The sequence below is a fragment of the Chiloscyllium plagiosum genome, chromosome 11 (genome assembly GCF_004010195.1).
Source record: "Chiloscyllium plagiosum isolate BGI_BamShark_2017 chromosome 11, ASM401019v2, whole genome shotgun sequence".
NCBI lineage: Eukaryota > Metazoa > Chordata > Chondrichthyes > Orectolobiformes > Hemiscylliidae > Chiloscyllium > Chiloscyllium plagiosum.
In genome coordinates this window covers 81,197,181-81,213,855 of record NC_057720.1, presented here as the reverse complement: position 1 = coordinate 81,213,855, position 16,675 = coordinate 81,197,181, and the positions used below count along the sequence as shown (strand labels likewise).

The 16,675-nt window shown below is 44.1% G+C and overlaps 1 non-coding gene across 1 annotated transcript; it reads right to left on the bottom strand.

The window, feature by feature from the left end:
- Positions 1–6,548: 6,548 nt before the first annotated feature.
- trnas-gcu lies at positions 6,549–6,630 on the bottom strand. Its single transcript has one exon. It is a non-coding gene; the product is annotated as a tRNA-Ser (tRNA).
- Between the last annotated feature and the right edge of the window lie 10,045 nt (positions 6,631–16,675).

Genomic DNA, 16,675 nt, shown 5'->3' with positions numbered 1-16,675 from the left:
AGACTTATTTAAAGAGTTTACAGTTGAGCTTAAGTACAAAAGGACCTTGTGGAGCTCCTGAAATGTCTGGGGGAAGGCCCCAGTGACTTGATGGATAGAAGTGGCCTCAACGATGATAGCTGGAAGTTCTGATGAGAGTCACTGGACACGAAATGCTGCCACTCTCACTGTGTCTCCAGCAATTTCTACTATTGTGTGGGTGAGAAGAGAGCTTGAGTCCCTGTAACATCTCCCAAGGTTCATGAGTGGCACCTCTGTCCTCAGTCTATTGCACTGCTCCTGTGAGGCTCACTCCATAAACCAGGAACAACTCTTGGGAAGAAGGACCTCTCTCTATGCCGTAATAATCAATAGCAACGTGACAGAACCTCAACTTCCAACTCACCACCCCACAGCCTTCCAAACTGAACAATAAGTTCAACAACTTCAGACAGTAATCTCTACCACCGCATCTCTCTGCAGGTTTCGGTCTTAATCTTCATTTTATCCAACAGCAGCTGTCCATCACTCTGCTATTCGTCCGCCACCCCACCCCAGATAAATGTCTAATTGCTTTACCTACCTTATTCCCACTCCCTTTGGCTGCTCCAAGATCTAATACTCTCCGTTGTTACTATCTAGTGATACTTTGGCCTCATTGTAGTGCTAAAGAAATATCTATGAAGTCAGCTGTGATAGGATTTTTTAAAGAGTCAACTTTTATTTAAGAGCATAACTAAGAACTCTTGTGGTGGTGTCCCTATCTCTGGACAAGATTCAAGTCCCTCCTGCTCCAGAGATGCATAATAACATTTCTTAACAGGTTGATTAGCAAATATCCATAACTAAGAGTGATAACATGCGGGACTTCATCTTGCCATGAGGCTGCTGTGAGAGCAAGAAATGATCATGTGTCTTGCACCACTTCCTGTGATGACATATACTATCTTATTTGCATACCACATAGTAATCCCTTATACTACATGTGCCTCTGGTTATTTAACGTTTCCTCTCTTCTGTCCTATCACTGTTAGATCTTTAACCACTTCCCCCATTTTACCATCTTAAAACCTATTACATTCTGAATGTTTCCCAAGTTCCAGTGAAAGATCATAGCAATGTTCTCTAAAAGTGGAATAACAGGTAGACAGGGCAGTGAACAGGCTTTTGGCACACTGGCCTTTATCAGTCAGGGCACGGCGTACAGAAGTTGGGAAGTGATGTTGCAGTCGTACAGGATGTTGGTGAGGCTGCACTTGGAGTATTGTGTTCAGTTTAATCACCCTGCTATAGGAAGGATGTTATTAAACTGCAAAGCGTGCTGAAGAAATTTACAAGGATGTTGCCAGGACTCAACGGTCTGAGTTATAGGGAGAGGTTGGAGAAGCTTTTCTTTAGAGCATAGGAGACTGAGGTGGGATCTTATTGAAGTGGAAAAGATCATGAGAGGCATGGAGAGGGTGAATGCACTCAGTCTTTTTCCCAGGGTTGGGGAATCGTGGACCAGAGGGCATCTGTTTAAAGTTAGAGGGGAAAGAATAAAAGGGAACCTGAGGGGCAACATTTTTACACAGAGAGTGGTACACATATGGAATGAGCTGCCAGTGGCAGTGGTTGAGGAGGGTACATTAACAACATTTAAAAGGCATTTGGACAAATACATGGATAGGAAAGGTTGAGAAGGATATGGGCCAAGTGCAGGGAAATGGGGTTAGCGTGGATGGAGATTTTGGTCAGCACGGTCCAGTTTGGGCCAAAGGGCCTGTTTCTGTGCTGTAGGCCTCAATGACCTGAAACGTTAACTCTCCTTCCTCTCTTCACAGACACTGCCAGGCATGCTGAGCACTTCCAGCATACTCTCTTGTTATTAAGAGATTCAGTGGTTCAAATCGGCTCCATGCTCTGGTTCTACTCTAAGCACGTGAAGAAGCTGAAAACTGTATTATGGGGTGAAATGGTTCAGAATACACAGGGTCATGTGGCTGCTGCAGAAAGCCAAAAATGGGTGCTGGTCAGGTGGGCGAAATCAACTTCCACGCTGGCCATTCAATTCTGGTGATGGGGATTGAGGGGAACAGGATTGGCGAATAGGATTGGACATTTGGACAGGGACGTGGATAGGAAAGGTTTAAGAGGAATATGGGCCTCAGGCTGGCAAATGGGATCTGTTCAGTTTAGGAAATCTGGTCAGCACAGGCGGGTTGGGCCGAAGTGTCTGTTTCCATGTTGTATGACTCTATGCAACCTAGATATAATCCAGTGATACTACCCAATAACATTGACATTAGATTCCTTTTATTCAGTTCCTTCACGGACTGAGGACATTGCTATCAAGCGTTTGTTTCCTGTCCCTTGAACTGGGTGGCTTGCTGGGTCATTACAGAGGGACGTTAAGAGTTAACCACATTGTTGTGGCTTTGGAATCACATGTCGGCTAGACCAGGTAGGTTCATTCCCTGAAGGACATTAGTGAACCAGATAGGTTTGTACTTCAATCAATGACAGTTATCTGACAGTTGCTTTCAGTTCCAGATCTTTTTCATTGAAGTCTACCTGCCACTTTGGTGAGGTGAGAACTCATGTCCCCCAGAGATCCCATGACAACATCCCCGTCTCTCCTAATCATTTCGCCAACATTTCATTGTTCCCAATGCTTTCTCGAAATGAGTGCATCTCTTCCTTTCCTCATTGTGGATGGCTGAGAAACCTGAGACTTCCACCTTAATACAGACACGTGGACTGCAGCAATACAAGATAGCAGTTCACCACCACCTTCAAGGGCAAGTATAGATGGGGAAGAAATGCAGGCAAGTCCCAAACGCTGAGAATTTGTATGGAAAAACTCGTATTAGCAACCAAAAACCTTTTCTTTTAAACACCGTAAAAGTGACTACATTTCTAAAATACACCATTAGGTTATGACAGGTGCTATATTAACGTAGCTTCTATTTCTCTTTACCTATCTGAAGTCAAGCCTGTACCATTGTGAAAAACACTGTAGGAACACAATCGGTTGACAACGGAATGCTTGTTTGAAGGGTGGTCATAGTTCCAAGTCTGGAAACATTGTTTCAGGCCGATTTGGACATAGCAACATCCCACAGACAGCAATGTGATATGCGACTGGCTAACACTGTATCAGTAATGTTGATGGTAGCCTCAAAACTCTGGGACGTAGCTGCCCTGCCCTTTCTTCCAATCTTCGAATCTTGTACCTCCATGCAAAAACACAGGTGTAGCTTTCAGTTTAACATCTCATCTAGGTCGGCGCTCAGAGAGGGCAGCGCACTTTCAGCATAGCACTGGGGCCGATATGCCTAATGGGGAGCTCAGGAGGACATCAACCTACAACCACCCAACTCAAAGGCAGGAGTCCGACCCAAGGCTGAGGGGCAGTGTTGCTGCCCAGTGTAAAAGTGAAAGGGAGGATTGCTCAGCTGATACCTTCCTCTGGAGTGACACTGCTCTGCAGAGAGCTGGTTGGAGACACAGAAAGGCAAGGCTTCCGATCACAGTCACAAAAGGGAGGATTGAAAATGAAGCAAGTGTTTACCATAGTACACTCGCCGAGAGAGTGGGGGAAGGGGGGGGTTTCCAAAAGCTTCAACTTGTTCCTGACAGGTACTTCTCTCGGGGTGTCTTGCACCTGTCTCCTCTCTGCCTTCTTCATCGTCTGCTCTCTTCTGCTCTCTTCTGGCATGATTGGTGTAATAAACTCGCTGAAGGTCTTGTCCAGAAAGATCTCGTTCTCTCGGATGAGCCGAAGGTCTTCGAGTTCTTTCGTCAGCGCTGCAATATGCTCGGGCAATTGCTGAATGTGCACACACTTTCCACACATATACGAGCCAGACACACCAGAGTCGTTGACATCCCACATCAAGCACGTAGCGCACTGAACCAGCTGGGCAGTCATGTCTTCACCCTCTTCAACTGTGGTGTAATCACTTCACTCAACCTCCTTGTCAAAGAGTCCTGAGCTGAAGCCTCACTCCTCGATCTAAACTTCCTTAGACCCTCTTTTTGTGGCACGTCTGTGGACTCTTAATTAAGGTTAGAGGAGGAGGGAGGGAGGGCGACCCTACTTTGTAGGACCTGGGGTTTCGAACACTCCCACTCTTATAGTAATCACTTACCTTCCCGACCGGCTTTGAGCTCCGTCTGAACTTCCGCCCAGCTCCCGCCGCTCTCTGTTGCGAAAATCTTTCCTCGATATTCAACCTCCCTCGTCAGCCAAGGTTCCCTCACACGACCGTCTCTTTCCTGCCTGACAGGTCCATACATATCAAGGACACGTCGTATCTGTTCCTTGATAAACTTCCACATTTCAATGGCATCCTTCCCTGGCATCCTATGCTTCCAACATCTGCTCCACAGATCCTGTCTTGCAGCATCGTATTTACCCTTCCTCCAACTGTAAAACCGATCCTGTTGCATGGGCCTATCTCCCTCCATAACCAAGGTGAAAGTCACAGAATTGTGGTCATCATCACCAAAATGGTCACCCAGTAACAAACCCATCAGCTGTCCTGGTTCGTTGCTGAGTACCAAATCCAATATGGCCTCCCCTCTGGTCGGACAATCTACATACTGAGTTAGAAAAGCTTCCTGAACACACTGCACAAACACTGCCCCGTCCAATCTACTTGATCGAAAAAGCTTCCAATCAATATTTGGGAAGTTGAAATCACACATGACGACTACTCTGTGGCTTCTGCATCTTTCCAAAATCTGTTTCCCAATTTGTTTCTCCACATCTCTGCTGCTATGAATGTCCTGGAACACTGAATGTTCCCCAACAGGGAAGGGGAACACCGGTCTGTTAATTGATGTGCAGTCGCCATTCATCCGTTCTGTAGCATCTGCTCGGTTTCACCAAAGTACCATGCCTCAAAACATCCTTGCCTGCAGCGTGTTTTTTTTTTTTTAGTTTAGTGTCAATCGAAACATTATGGCACGGACACAGCACACAGGAACTAACACCTTCAACAAATTATCTGGGTTGACACTAATTGTTAAAATTCACCTGAGACTGAAACTATGAAAAGAAAGTTTTGCGATTTACATAAGAAAGAAATGAACCTAACGTAGTCATTCTAACCGATGGAAAACTTAACAAACAATCAAGCTATTTTTCAATGTACAATTTCAGTTACATCACACTGTAACCATTTGCTATAAATCCTGTATCCTACAACTGTGTACTCCACAACCACCTGATGAAGGAGCAGCTCTCCAAAAGCTAATGCTTCCAATTAAACCTGTTGGACTTTGACCTGGTGTTGTGCGATTTTTAACTTCATATTAGAATGCGGATCTCACAACTAAAACAGAGATGAGGAAGCATTTATTCTCTCAGACAGTTCTGGATCTGTACAATTTCTTGTTGGAGAAGGTTGTTGAGGAAGGGTCACTAGGTATCATCAGGTTGAGATAGGCAGATCTTCAAACAGCAAAGACATCACGCGTTACGGTTCGGCAGGACAGAAAAAAAACGGGCGTGAGGCCGTTTGGCAGCAAGAACGAGGTGAAAATGTACAAACTACAGAGTGATGGGAAAAGAATGGGTCAGGAACACTGGGACGGGAGAGGCTTAATTTTTCCTTTCTTTGCTGTAACTGGACACTGGTGTTGAAGTCTGAAATGGGACAATATCAGCCAAGTGGGTGAAATCTTACTTTCTGCTTGTTTTCTCCAGAGGCCTGTGAGACTCTTGGGGAAATGTGTCTGCGTGCTTCAGTCTGTGGGTAAAAATGGGATTCACTGATGCTTCATTCAGCCACACGGGTATTAGAACGAAACGTCTGTTAATGACATGCGTTTAAAGACTCTTGCAATCATTTCACGTTTATGCTGCATTAATCTGCGGTTATTGATCCACAGTTTAGATTCAGTCCCTGCAGTTAACTTGCTAACTTCTCCAGTTTTTCACAGTTCAATGTGATGCATCAAGTGTGTGTATAACGAGAGGGAGCTTGTTTCCCACAACTTGTGTTTATATGTGTCTTATGTCCAGCCTTCACCAATGGCTAGAGCTAGGGGAAAGGATGAGACCAATGTGCAAGTCTGTCCGTGCCCATGCACGGCACCCACATCAGTAAATCTCTACTGTGCATTTACAGCAGTTATCTGTACTCCTACAACCAGCCCCTGCCCCTTTTGAAATAACTCCATTGTATTGTGCTGTGTCTCTGTGCTCATTTCACCACTTCTACTCAACCTGCTACAGATTTCATCTGACAAAACACTTATTAAGAATCCCATGCATAAACATCCACTTCTACATCTCTCGTTATTTGGTTTCCTGGATCTCTTTCAGACAATAAAAGTTTACGGCAACTTGACTTGGAAAAGGAAATGGCGTTCCTTTTAATTATTCAAATTCAATCTACATTTCAATGCAGTTTAGGCAACAGGCTCTACATTTCAATGCAGTTTAGGCAACAGGCTCAAATTATTCTTTGAGACTTTATAATAGCGTCGATACATATAAACACATTATTGGAGTTCCAATTTCAATAAGACAGCTGTGATCATCCAAAAATAGCAACATTGAAAAGCGTTGGTAACAGCGACGAGAGTGGGATTCAAACCCACGCATGCAGAGCACAATAGATTAGCAGTCCATCGCCTTAACCTCCAGGCCATCTCGTCAGATGGGCGAGACCCCACTGATCTTAAGAATAAGTGAATTGCGTAAATTATGCACACCGTGGATATTTCTCCTTGGTATTGGTGAAATGAGAAACAGCACAGTAAGGTTCCAAGAGTATCGTCTGACCTCTGGGCGTGGGGCAAGCGCACTCCCACTGTGACACTCTGCTCACAGTGATCAGAGATAAAAATGAAGAAATGGCTATGCAACAAGATCTGTTGAATTCTGTGAAGATTTGAAGTCAATGGAGTGGAGAGCCGGTAACAGCAGGAGATGTAAAGTTGTGTGTGAGGAATTGTTTTCCAAACTGGAGGAGAGTGCATAGTGTTCAATGTCATTACTCGGAACATCTTTCTTCTGCTCAGATATTTTTGACACGCACAGGACAGACAATTGCAAAATCCTAAATAAGGCTAAACTGACAATTGAATTCACCAATGCAAAAACCTTGATCTGTATCATTTTCCTGGACTGTGCGACACCAAGTCACTGTTTGATCACAGCAACACAGTGAGCAAGTGTCAGAAGGAAAATGAGTGCAGTGCCAGAGCGCATGCTCGGAGCAGCAGGTGACACACTGGCAAGTGCATTCCCCTGAACAGGAAAACTTCCCAAACAGTGGACTGCGGTGGAAGAATTCAGAGGAGGGTTACACTTTGGAATTTGATGCCAGAGACACAATGGAGATCTGTCATTGAGTCTGTTCAAGATAACGATTTTAACATTTCTACAGATGAAAAACAAAATAAGAGGCTCATTGGTCAGGGAATGCAAATGTTGAATTTGTACATTTCACCAAACTACCCATCTTTGCAATGAGTAGCTCACCACATTCCTCAAACGGGGTCAGAACCACTGGTGAAGATGATTGCATAATGCCAGTTGCCAACTATGGAATCAGAGAAACTCGGTTCCTTACCGTTAAGGTCCAGCCAGGAATGTGGAGGTAAGCATTAATGTGTTGCTCCAGTGCTGCAGGTGACCAGTGCAAGGTATCTCTGTGCCAGTATAGTGGGCTGTGCTCTGCAGAAGTTTGAAGCTTGAACCTCACATGGAGCAGCTTCGATTTGTCGTCGTGTTAAGAGGTACTTGAGCAAAGTCAAGTTTATAGAAAAGTACCAGTTTTAGTGGATTGAGAAATGACCTTTTCTGGATAATGACACCTTTGATCAACAAACATACTACAAATATTTAAAATGTGAAGAGACATGTGTGAAGAGAGAGCCGAAGGTGATTTTTTAGTAGATGGATGACGTTTCCCATATACACTGCGTTAAATTCCGGGAAAATCGATGTTGAGCTGGTTCCCATGTTATGCAGTTTGTTGCAAACTCGCAATGATTATTGTAATAATAAAAAAAAAAGACTGATCGCATCGGACCATCGGAATATTGTTTTCAATTTTAGTCTGAGCATCTTTCAGCTTAATTGGTGTGCTGCAGAGAAGTACAGAGGGTAAAAATACAAAAAAGACAGGGTCTACTTGGTGGTGGAGATAAGAAAGCGTGAAATACACCTTATATCATGTGAATGTGGTCAAATCTTTAAAGTAGGTGTTGAGTCTCCAAGTGACGATTCAATTGCTATTCATTAGGATGCAACTTCTGCCTGCAGTTATTTTATGACATCAGCCCCATTTAGATTAGATTAGATTAGATTAGATTACTTACAGTGTGGAAACTTAGAATGCATCACCTTGAATAATACGCTACACCTTTCAAATCCATGAACTTTTTATACTCAGTTTTATTCAGCTGAACGTGTTCATGAAATGCCTTTGTGTCTGAAAACAAACAAAATCGAAATTAAACCACACCCACACGTTTTCTTGCTTTCAGTGGTAAATTCATTCTTTGTCCGTTTGTTCGTGCGTCTTTTAAAACACTACGAAATCAGAAATCTACGTTTTATTTCTGGAAAGTAATTCAGGATTTCAGCAACTTTATTGAGTGGAAGAAACTCTCATCCAATCTTTTCTTAATCATTCACTAATAGTTTTGAAGCTCTAACTAAAGTTGTTGATTGACTCGAAAGAGGGAATTTTCCCGATTTAGTCACTTCAAACCACACATTCTGCGAAAATATCTTTTGTTTACTTTTAAACTTGAGTGTTTCTGGTCCAGCATTTCCACATCTCGTGAATAAACTCCTTCATTCTGTCTATCATGCCGATGAAACCATTTCTATCCTTTCTGATGTCTTTATGTCTCGGGAAACCCCGTCCCTGGGCTTCCTAATATCTTGATATTCAGTAAGCAGTGTCTGTGCCTTTTCTAACCTCTTCACATGTCTTTGGTGGCGAATGAGGACAAGGATTACACACAATGCTGCCACTGAGGGTGACCTAAAGGTTTCACAGATACGTGATGAAGTCTTTGCTTTTTAAATATAATTTCTCTACATCTCCATGACCTGAGTGAGTCTGAGCTATTTCCAGTGGTAACTGAAGTTCAAATACATCACAGTCGGGCTCTAGTCATTCCAGTGCAGACTGACTCTGGACAGTAAATATCATTACGAAATGCCACCGTGGATCTGAAATCAACAGTTTCCAGATAGTAATTGTCGTAGCTATTGTATCCTATGTCCGTGTTCGTGCCCACTTTTTCATCACTTCATGTGTCCCTGTATCGAGTTCTACTGAATTATTAATTTGTGAATGGAGACATTCCCTTCATCTCTTAATTGAAACTCCATGGAGCATTGAATAATTGTACTTATATACTTCCAGAGGACAGTCCTGCCATTACTGCGATGAATCAGTGAACTTTCTCCACGTATCCTCGAAGGCAAGGATTTCCTTCGACAGTTTAGGGGATCATTACAGCACTGAAGCCCATGTGCGCGTTCATTAAATCTAAAGCAATTGCAGCAAGACTTTCATACTAAGATTTTACAATCTGCTTCCATTGCTTGTCCTAAAAGTTACATTCCAAATTGTGGTATGTTTGTGAATGATAGCATGTTCGGAATCTTGAGCAATGAACATTTAAATTTTGCCAGAATACTATCATTCACTGTTCTCTCTTTCCCTTATGGTTCTCCATTTAATATCCTGTATTTTCTCAGTTTAGTATGTTTGTGAATGATAGCATGTTCGGAATCTTGAGCAATGACATTTAAATTTTGCCAGAATACTATCATTCACTGTTCTCTCTTTCCCTTATGGTTCTCCATTTAATATCCTGTATTTTCTCAGTTTATCTTACTGTTTCAACAATTCAAACAATCTCGCTCCTGATTACCAATCTGAGAGAATACTATAATTTTGTTAATTTATATACCGTGCAGCTGTAGGGCACGGTGACCAAGTGGAAAGGCATTGCTCACGTGAACCAAGTAGCAAGAGCAGGCTGGTGCAATCTGGCCATTCGATCGCAGTCATATTCAAAACATTTAACATAATCTTGAGCCAAATCATATTCGATGAAAATAAGAAAAAAAAAAGCGAAAGAACCGCCGATATTGAAAATCAAACAAAAACAGGTCGCTGGAAAAGTTCAAAAAGTCTGGCAGCATCTGTGGACGGACGGACCCAGTGGATCTGAAACGTTAACTGTGATTCACCTGCACAGATGCTGCCAGCTCTGCTGAGGTTTTACATCAATTTCTGTTTATTTTTGATATTGCCAGATGTTGCAGCACGTTATGAAAACAGTGCTATCTGGAGGCAAACAGACAGCACGGACCTGGTAGTGTGAAATGAAACCGCAATAATGAATGAATCGAAAGTGTGATGCTGAAAAAGCACAGCAGGTCAGGCAGCATCCGAGGAGCAGGACAATGGCCGTTTCAGGCGTAAGCCCTTCATCAGCAATGATGCTTGTGAGTTGGCGTGAGGCACACTGTTGAAGCCAGGCGCCAACTCGCAGACAACTCTTCCTACTGCCCCCGATCATAGCCTCACCTCCCATCATCTCCCAGACAATCACAATCTCATCACCTCTGGGGAATCTCTCATCCACAGTCTCCAACCTCATTTTACATGAACCCCACACTCCCTATTTCTACCTCGTTCCTTAGTTCTGTTGTCTCAGACTGCGCCTGTCTGACCCGACACATCTCTTCATATCTCAACACCTTCCTGTCTCCCCAGTCCAGGAAATCCCCACCTACGTTCGTGACACCACTTATGCACTTCATCTCCTCCAAGACGTTTGTTTCCCTGGTCCACAATGCGTCATCTTAACCTTGGACGTTCAGTCCCTGTACACATCCATCTGCCAAGGCGAAAGTCTCCATGCCCTCTGTTTCTTCGTCTCACCCCATCCCAACTAGTACCCTTCCACCGACACCCTGCTCCACCTGGCTGAACTAGACCTCAACCTCAACAACTTCTCCTTGCAATCCTCCCACTTCCTCCAAACCAAAGGGGAAGTCGTGGGCACCCGCATGTGACCTAGCTATGCCTGCTTCTTTGTCAGATATGTGGAATTGCCCGTCTTTCGCAGTTGCACTTTCACCTCTTTCCACCTGTTCCTCCACTACTTTGATGAATGCATTGGCGCCACTGCATGATCCCACCAGGAGTTTGAATAGTTCACCAAAGTTACCAACACTTTTCAGCCCGACCTCAAATTCACCTGGATAATCTTGGCAAATTCCCTCCCCTTCCCAGGCCTGTCTATCAACATATCAAGGGAATGATTAATTACAGATATATACGGCAACCCCACCGACTGCCACAGCTACCAATACTACACCTCCTCCCACGCCACGTCATGTAAAAACGCCATCCTTTATTCCCAATTCCTCCGCCTCCACCACATCTTTTCTCAAGATGACCTATTCCACCTCAGAAAGTCCCAGTTGGTCTCCTTCTTCCATAATCGCGAATTCTCTTCCCACGTGGTTGACGATGCCCTCCATTGCATCTCCTCCACTTCACACACCACCGTCCTTGAACCCCACCCCTCCCGCAACAAGGACAGAACCCCATGCTCCTCAACTTTTACCCCACCAACCTCCGTATAAAACACATCGTACTCCACCACTTCTGCCATCTCCAAACAGACCCCACCACCAGATATATATTTCCCTCCACACACCTATCAGCATTCTGAAAAGGCTGAAAAGGTTCCCTCCCAGAACCCCCTCCATCGGGTCTACAACCCCCAATAAGCCCACACCCCACTACTGGCATCTTTCCATGCCACCGCAGGAAGGGTAAAACCAGCACCCACACCACTCCACTCATCTCTGTCCAAGGCCCCAAGGGATCCTTCCACATCCGTTAGAAATTCACCTATACCGCTTCCAATGTCATCTACTGCATCCGTTGAACCCAGTGTGGTTTCCTCTACGTCAGGGAGACAGGACGCCTTCTTGCACATCATTTCTGAGAACATCTCTGGGACACCCCCACCCACCAACTTCACCATCCCGTGACTGGGCACTTCAACTCCCCCTCCAACTCCATCAAAAACGTACAGGTCCTGGGCCTCCTTCACCGCCAAACCATAACCACCGCTTATCTGGAGGAGGAACGGCGTACATTCCGCCTTAGGACTCTGCCACCTCACGTGATAAGTCTGGATTTGAACAGTGTTTAATTTCTCTTCCCCCAAGTCCCAAGCCTCAAACTTGTCACCGCCACCTGGGCCTATTCCATCACTGTTCCTTCTAACCTATCATCTTCTCCCTCACCTTCATCCAACTATCGCTTTCCCAGCTAACTCCCCCCAACCCCACATACCTAACATTTATCTCTCAGTTCCGAATCACATGCCTTATTGCTGGTGAAGGACTTATGCTTGAAATGTGGACACTCTTGCTCTTCGGATGCTGGCTGACCTGCTGTGCTTTTCCAGCACCACACCCCCGACTCTGATCTCTAGCATCTGCAGTCCTAACTTTCTCCTAGGAATAATCAATGACGTCGGAGAGAAGTTGCTCCTGGAGTGCAATGATCACAGTGTGACTGAGTTTTGCGTTTATTTTGGGTGAGGGCAGGCTGGATCTGAGACGAGCGCTTAATACCTAAACAACGGGAATTGTATCAGATAGCGAAGTGAGGGCGGGCTGAAGTGAAGTGAAAAATTCTGTCAGAAGGATGGTCAGTACAACTGCATCATATCACCCAGACTGTTAAAGACATGCATAAGGAGCAAATCAATTTCAGTGCAGGCACAATGACAGGTAAAGTGGAAAGGAGAAAATACAACACACTGAGATGGAGTGGAATTATGTATGAGAAAGGGTTCAATATTTAAGTTATTTAACACACAGACTGCCTACACATTGGAAAAAAAGGAATTTCCAACAGTGTAACGTTGATATTTACCTGCGACATCGCAATTCCGAGAGACACTGACATATTACCTTCTGTCGCAGCGTGGCCAAGGAAAAGTATGATCAGCCCATCAATCAGAATTCAATACTTCAAAGCTCTTCTCTGCACCGTACAAACTATTTGCTGCTCCTGTAGTCAGATCCCATTCGCTTCACAGTGTATCTTTTTCTGCTTCCTGCCTCACGTAAACATCTTGAATCCTGATCTAATCACCAGTGTTTCCACTTTAACCCATCTTTTGTAACTCCTGAGCTGACACAGTTACGAGTGACCGATTGGCCTTCTCGAGCGCTCTCACTCTGGTATGATCTGAATGATAAAATGTAATGTGTCTGATCCGCAGGACACACTGCAGAATTTCCCCACGCGGGATGGTTCTGTTTATCCCATCCCAGCGGACTGAGGTGCCTCCATTGGTATAGCTTTCTCCATTGTTAGAGTATCACACAGTAACAGTGAATATCTTTTGATGTCATCCTCGAAGGTACATGCTCCAAAAGCGGAAGACTGCGGGAAACCGCTGTGGTCAGCACTAACACAGAGTCCCAGCGGGAGCCTGGTGGGCCCATAAACCAGAAATTAATCGATAAAACGTTTCTTCTTTGCAGAAGAAACCGATTCAAACCATCATCTTAACACCTCCTGGGAGAACATGGATGTGGGAGGGCGGACAGTCTCAATTAGTTCCAGCATTTACAATCTTGGTCCGTGTGACAACAAAAGCAGAAACCTGGAACTGTTTATCTTGCTTCTGAAAAACAGGTTAGTAAATTTTGAAGAGCTTAGATATTTCTTCTTGGTGTTCATGAAATGATCAAGAGCAGAGTACGGTTCCCTGAGTATGGTCTGACTTCTGGGATATGGACTGTGATATTCTGCTCACATGATCTGAACACATACAAAGAAATGACTCAGTGACAAGATCTGTTGAATCGGATTCCGTGAAGAACAGAAGCTGATGGAATGAAAAGAGCCATAAGAGCGGGAATGTAGCAAATTATTTTCCAGACTCGAGGAGAGTGCACAGTGCTGTTTCCAGGAGTCAATATCTGTAAAAGTTGACCGAATCAGTGTTGAGTGTTATTGTACTGATTCTTTTGTACAATCGTGCAAAAGCACGGAACTTTTGTGTAGAGGGGACAATTTCAAAATCCTCAACGAGGCAATACACACAAATGAGGTAAACAACAAAATAACCACACAAATTAGTGTTACGTCATGGGGTAGACGTCCCTGCTCAAATTTCGCTCAAAATCGCTCTCTGTCTAATTCCTAAGACGGCGATTCGAACAATGAATGGTCTTTGTCAATACAAAATGCTCTGATCTCAAAACTTCAGCATTTCGTATGCCCCCTTGTGTATGTCTGACAATAGTAATTGATCCCTCACTGTGTTACTTCAGCACACGTAGAGAAGAATTAACTATAAGGACAACAGACATGTATCTGACTGGGATTTTATCCGATTCTGTTGCAGCCAATTGATTCAGCTGTAATTGAAATTGCTTCCACCTTTCCTTTGTCGATAATAAGATTGCATTGCTTAGAGGTGAGTTTTCATGCATTGAATTGGACTCGGCATCCTATCTCAGATTGAAATTTAATGGGATATAAAGGCGATTGGAGCCGCAGACAGCGAACCTGTCACGTGATCTACACATACCTTGGGAACTTGAACTCAACTGCTCTATTGCTGCTGTGATGATTAGATTCCCTACACTATGGAAACAGGCCCTTCGGACCAACAGGTCCACACCAATCTTCCGAAGAGTGATCCAACCAGAACCATTTCCCCTCTGGCAAATGTACTATGGGCAATTTAGCATGGCCAACATACCTGACCTGCACAATCTTTGGACTGTGGGAGGAAAATGAAACACCCGGAGGAAACCCACGCAGTCACGGTGAGAATGTGCAAACACTCCACAGACAATCCACTGAGGCTGGAATAGAACTTGGGACTCTGTTGAGGCAGCAGTTCAAACCACTGAAACATAACACTGTGGGATTTTTTGGTGGTGATGTGCTGCCGCAATTATACCTCAGTCACTCACCCTGCCTTATTTCCCTGAAACGTCTGGTTCTGCAATTAAAGCTAATGCAGACAATTGAAACTGACATGAACCTATGATTATTGAAGAATCAGGTTCAGGAAAAGGATACAAAACGGAGACAAATATGTGAAAAATAGACTGAATTGAAAAATGGGTTTCTGTTGGTTCCTGCGTTGTTTACAGACATTGTTAGCTTGCCGCTGTCGCAGAGCTTTTCCTTCAATCAGCTTCAATCAGCACAGAACTTCAATAAATGAAACCTCACCAACTTCCTTCTGAAAGTTCATGCAGGTAACATGAAACTTATTGCAATCATCAATAATCTTCACCATTCCTACATTCAAGAAAACCATGCACAGTTTCCATGAATATTAAAGATGTAAGAATGGTATTCAAGAATAAATTCAATCACAGTTGAAATTGGAAAGTAGGAAGAATGCACAGAAAGACTCAGCATGCCATAAATTCATGTGACCAGAGCTGCAGACCAGAAGAGTGGAAATCTGTCCCTGAATCCCAATATCCACACGTTGCTTGCTCCATGTACCCAGTTGGAAACCTGTGTGAACATAGCTTGCAGTCTGACAGGGCGCCTGAGAGAATCCTTCACTATCTGATTTAAAGTTGCAATTGGAGCTGTCTATTCTGGCTGTGAGAGCGGTGGTGTAAAGGGGAGGACTTTGATATTCCGTAGTGTCGATTCACATTGCCCTCATCAAATTGTTGTTGAAAGCCTTCTGTAAGAAACAGCACAGAAATAGTGGAACAGGAGGAGGCGATTCCAAACACCTGTCCTTCCCGCCGTTTGATAGCGTCATGGCTAACCAAACAGTCAATGTCTTTCACCAGCTCATCCCGTTGTCACACAACGGGATAAATACATTTAAGCAATCAAAAACTTCTGTGCAACTTTGGGAGAGAAATGTGTTTACAGACAGTGGGTTTCTGAAACTTGCAGGTTTTGCGGGTGATCACCCGATTCTGGTCTGATCATGTTTCAAACGATATGATTCCATAAAAACTTACAACCAAAAAGGTAAGGAATTGCCTCTGGTCAGTAGCAACGACAAGAACTCCAGACGACAGGGGGTGGCAATGAATCAGCACAACAATCAATGATTCAGCTGAAAATTGAAGTAAACTCCAATTCTGGTGCGGTTCAAACCCACAAACCTTGAACAGGAAAGTTCCTAAAGTTGCAGAAATCTAACACGTTTTTCATTGCACCACAGAGCTGCACTCGCCACAATTTTACTGCACCCAAAGTTCCGGTTGTACTGGAGAAAATGTCAACAATCACCAGGAGATGCGGGGAGTTTTTCAATGAGTAGATCTTTTATTTGCAAGCAATAACTGTGACATTTAGAAAGCAAATTCTTGAATGCCGCTGAATGTCAGGGTCCATGGCATAGAGTCATTGAGATGTACAGCATGGAAGCATACCCTTCTGTCAACCCAATCTAGTCGCACCTGCCAGCACCTGGTCCATATCCCTCCATACCCTTCCTATACATATACCATCCAAATGCCTCTTAAATGATGAAATTGTACCAACCTCCACCACATGCTCTGGCAGCTCATTCCATACACGTACCACTCTCTGCGTGAAAGATTACCCCTTAGATCTCTTTTATATCTTTCCGCTCTCACCCTAAACCTACGCCTTTTAGTTCTGGACTCCCCGACCCCATGGAAAAG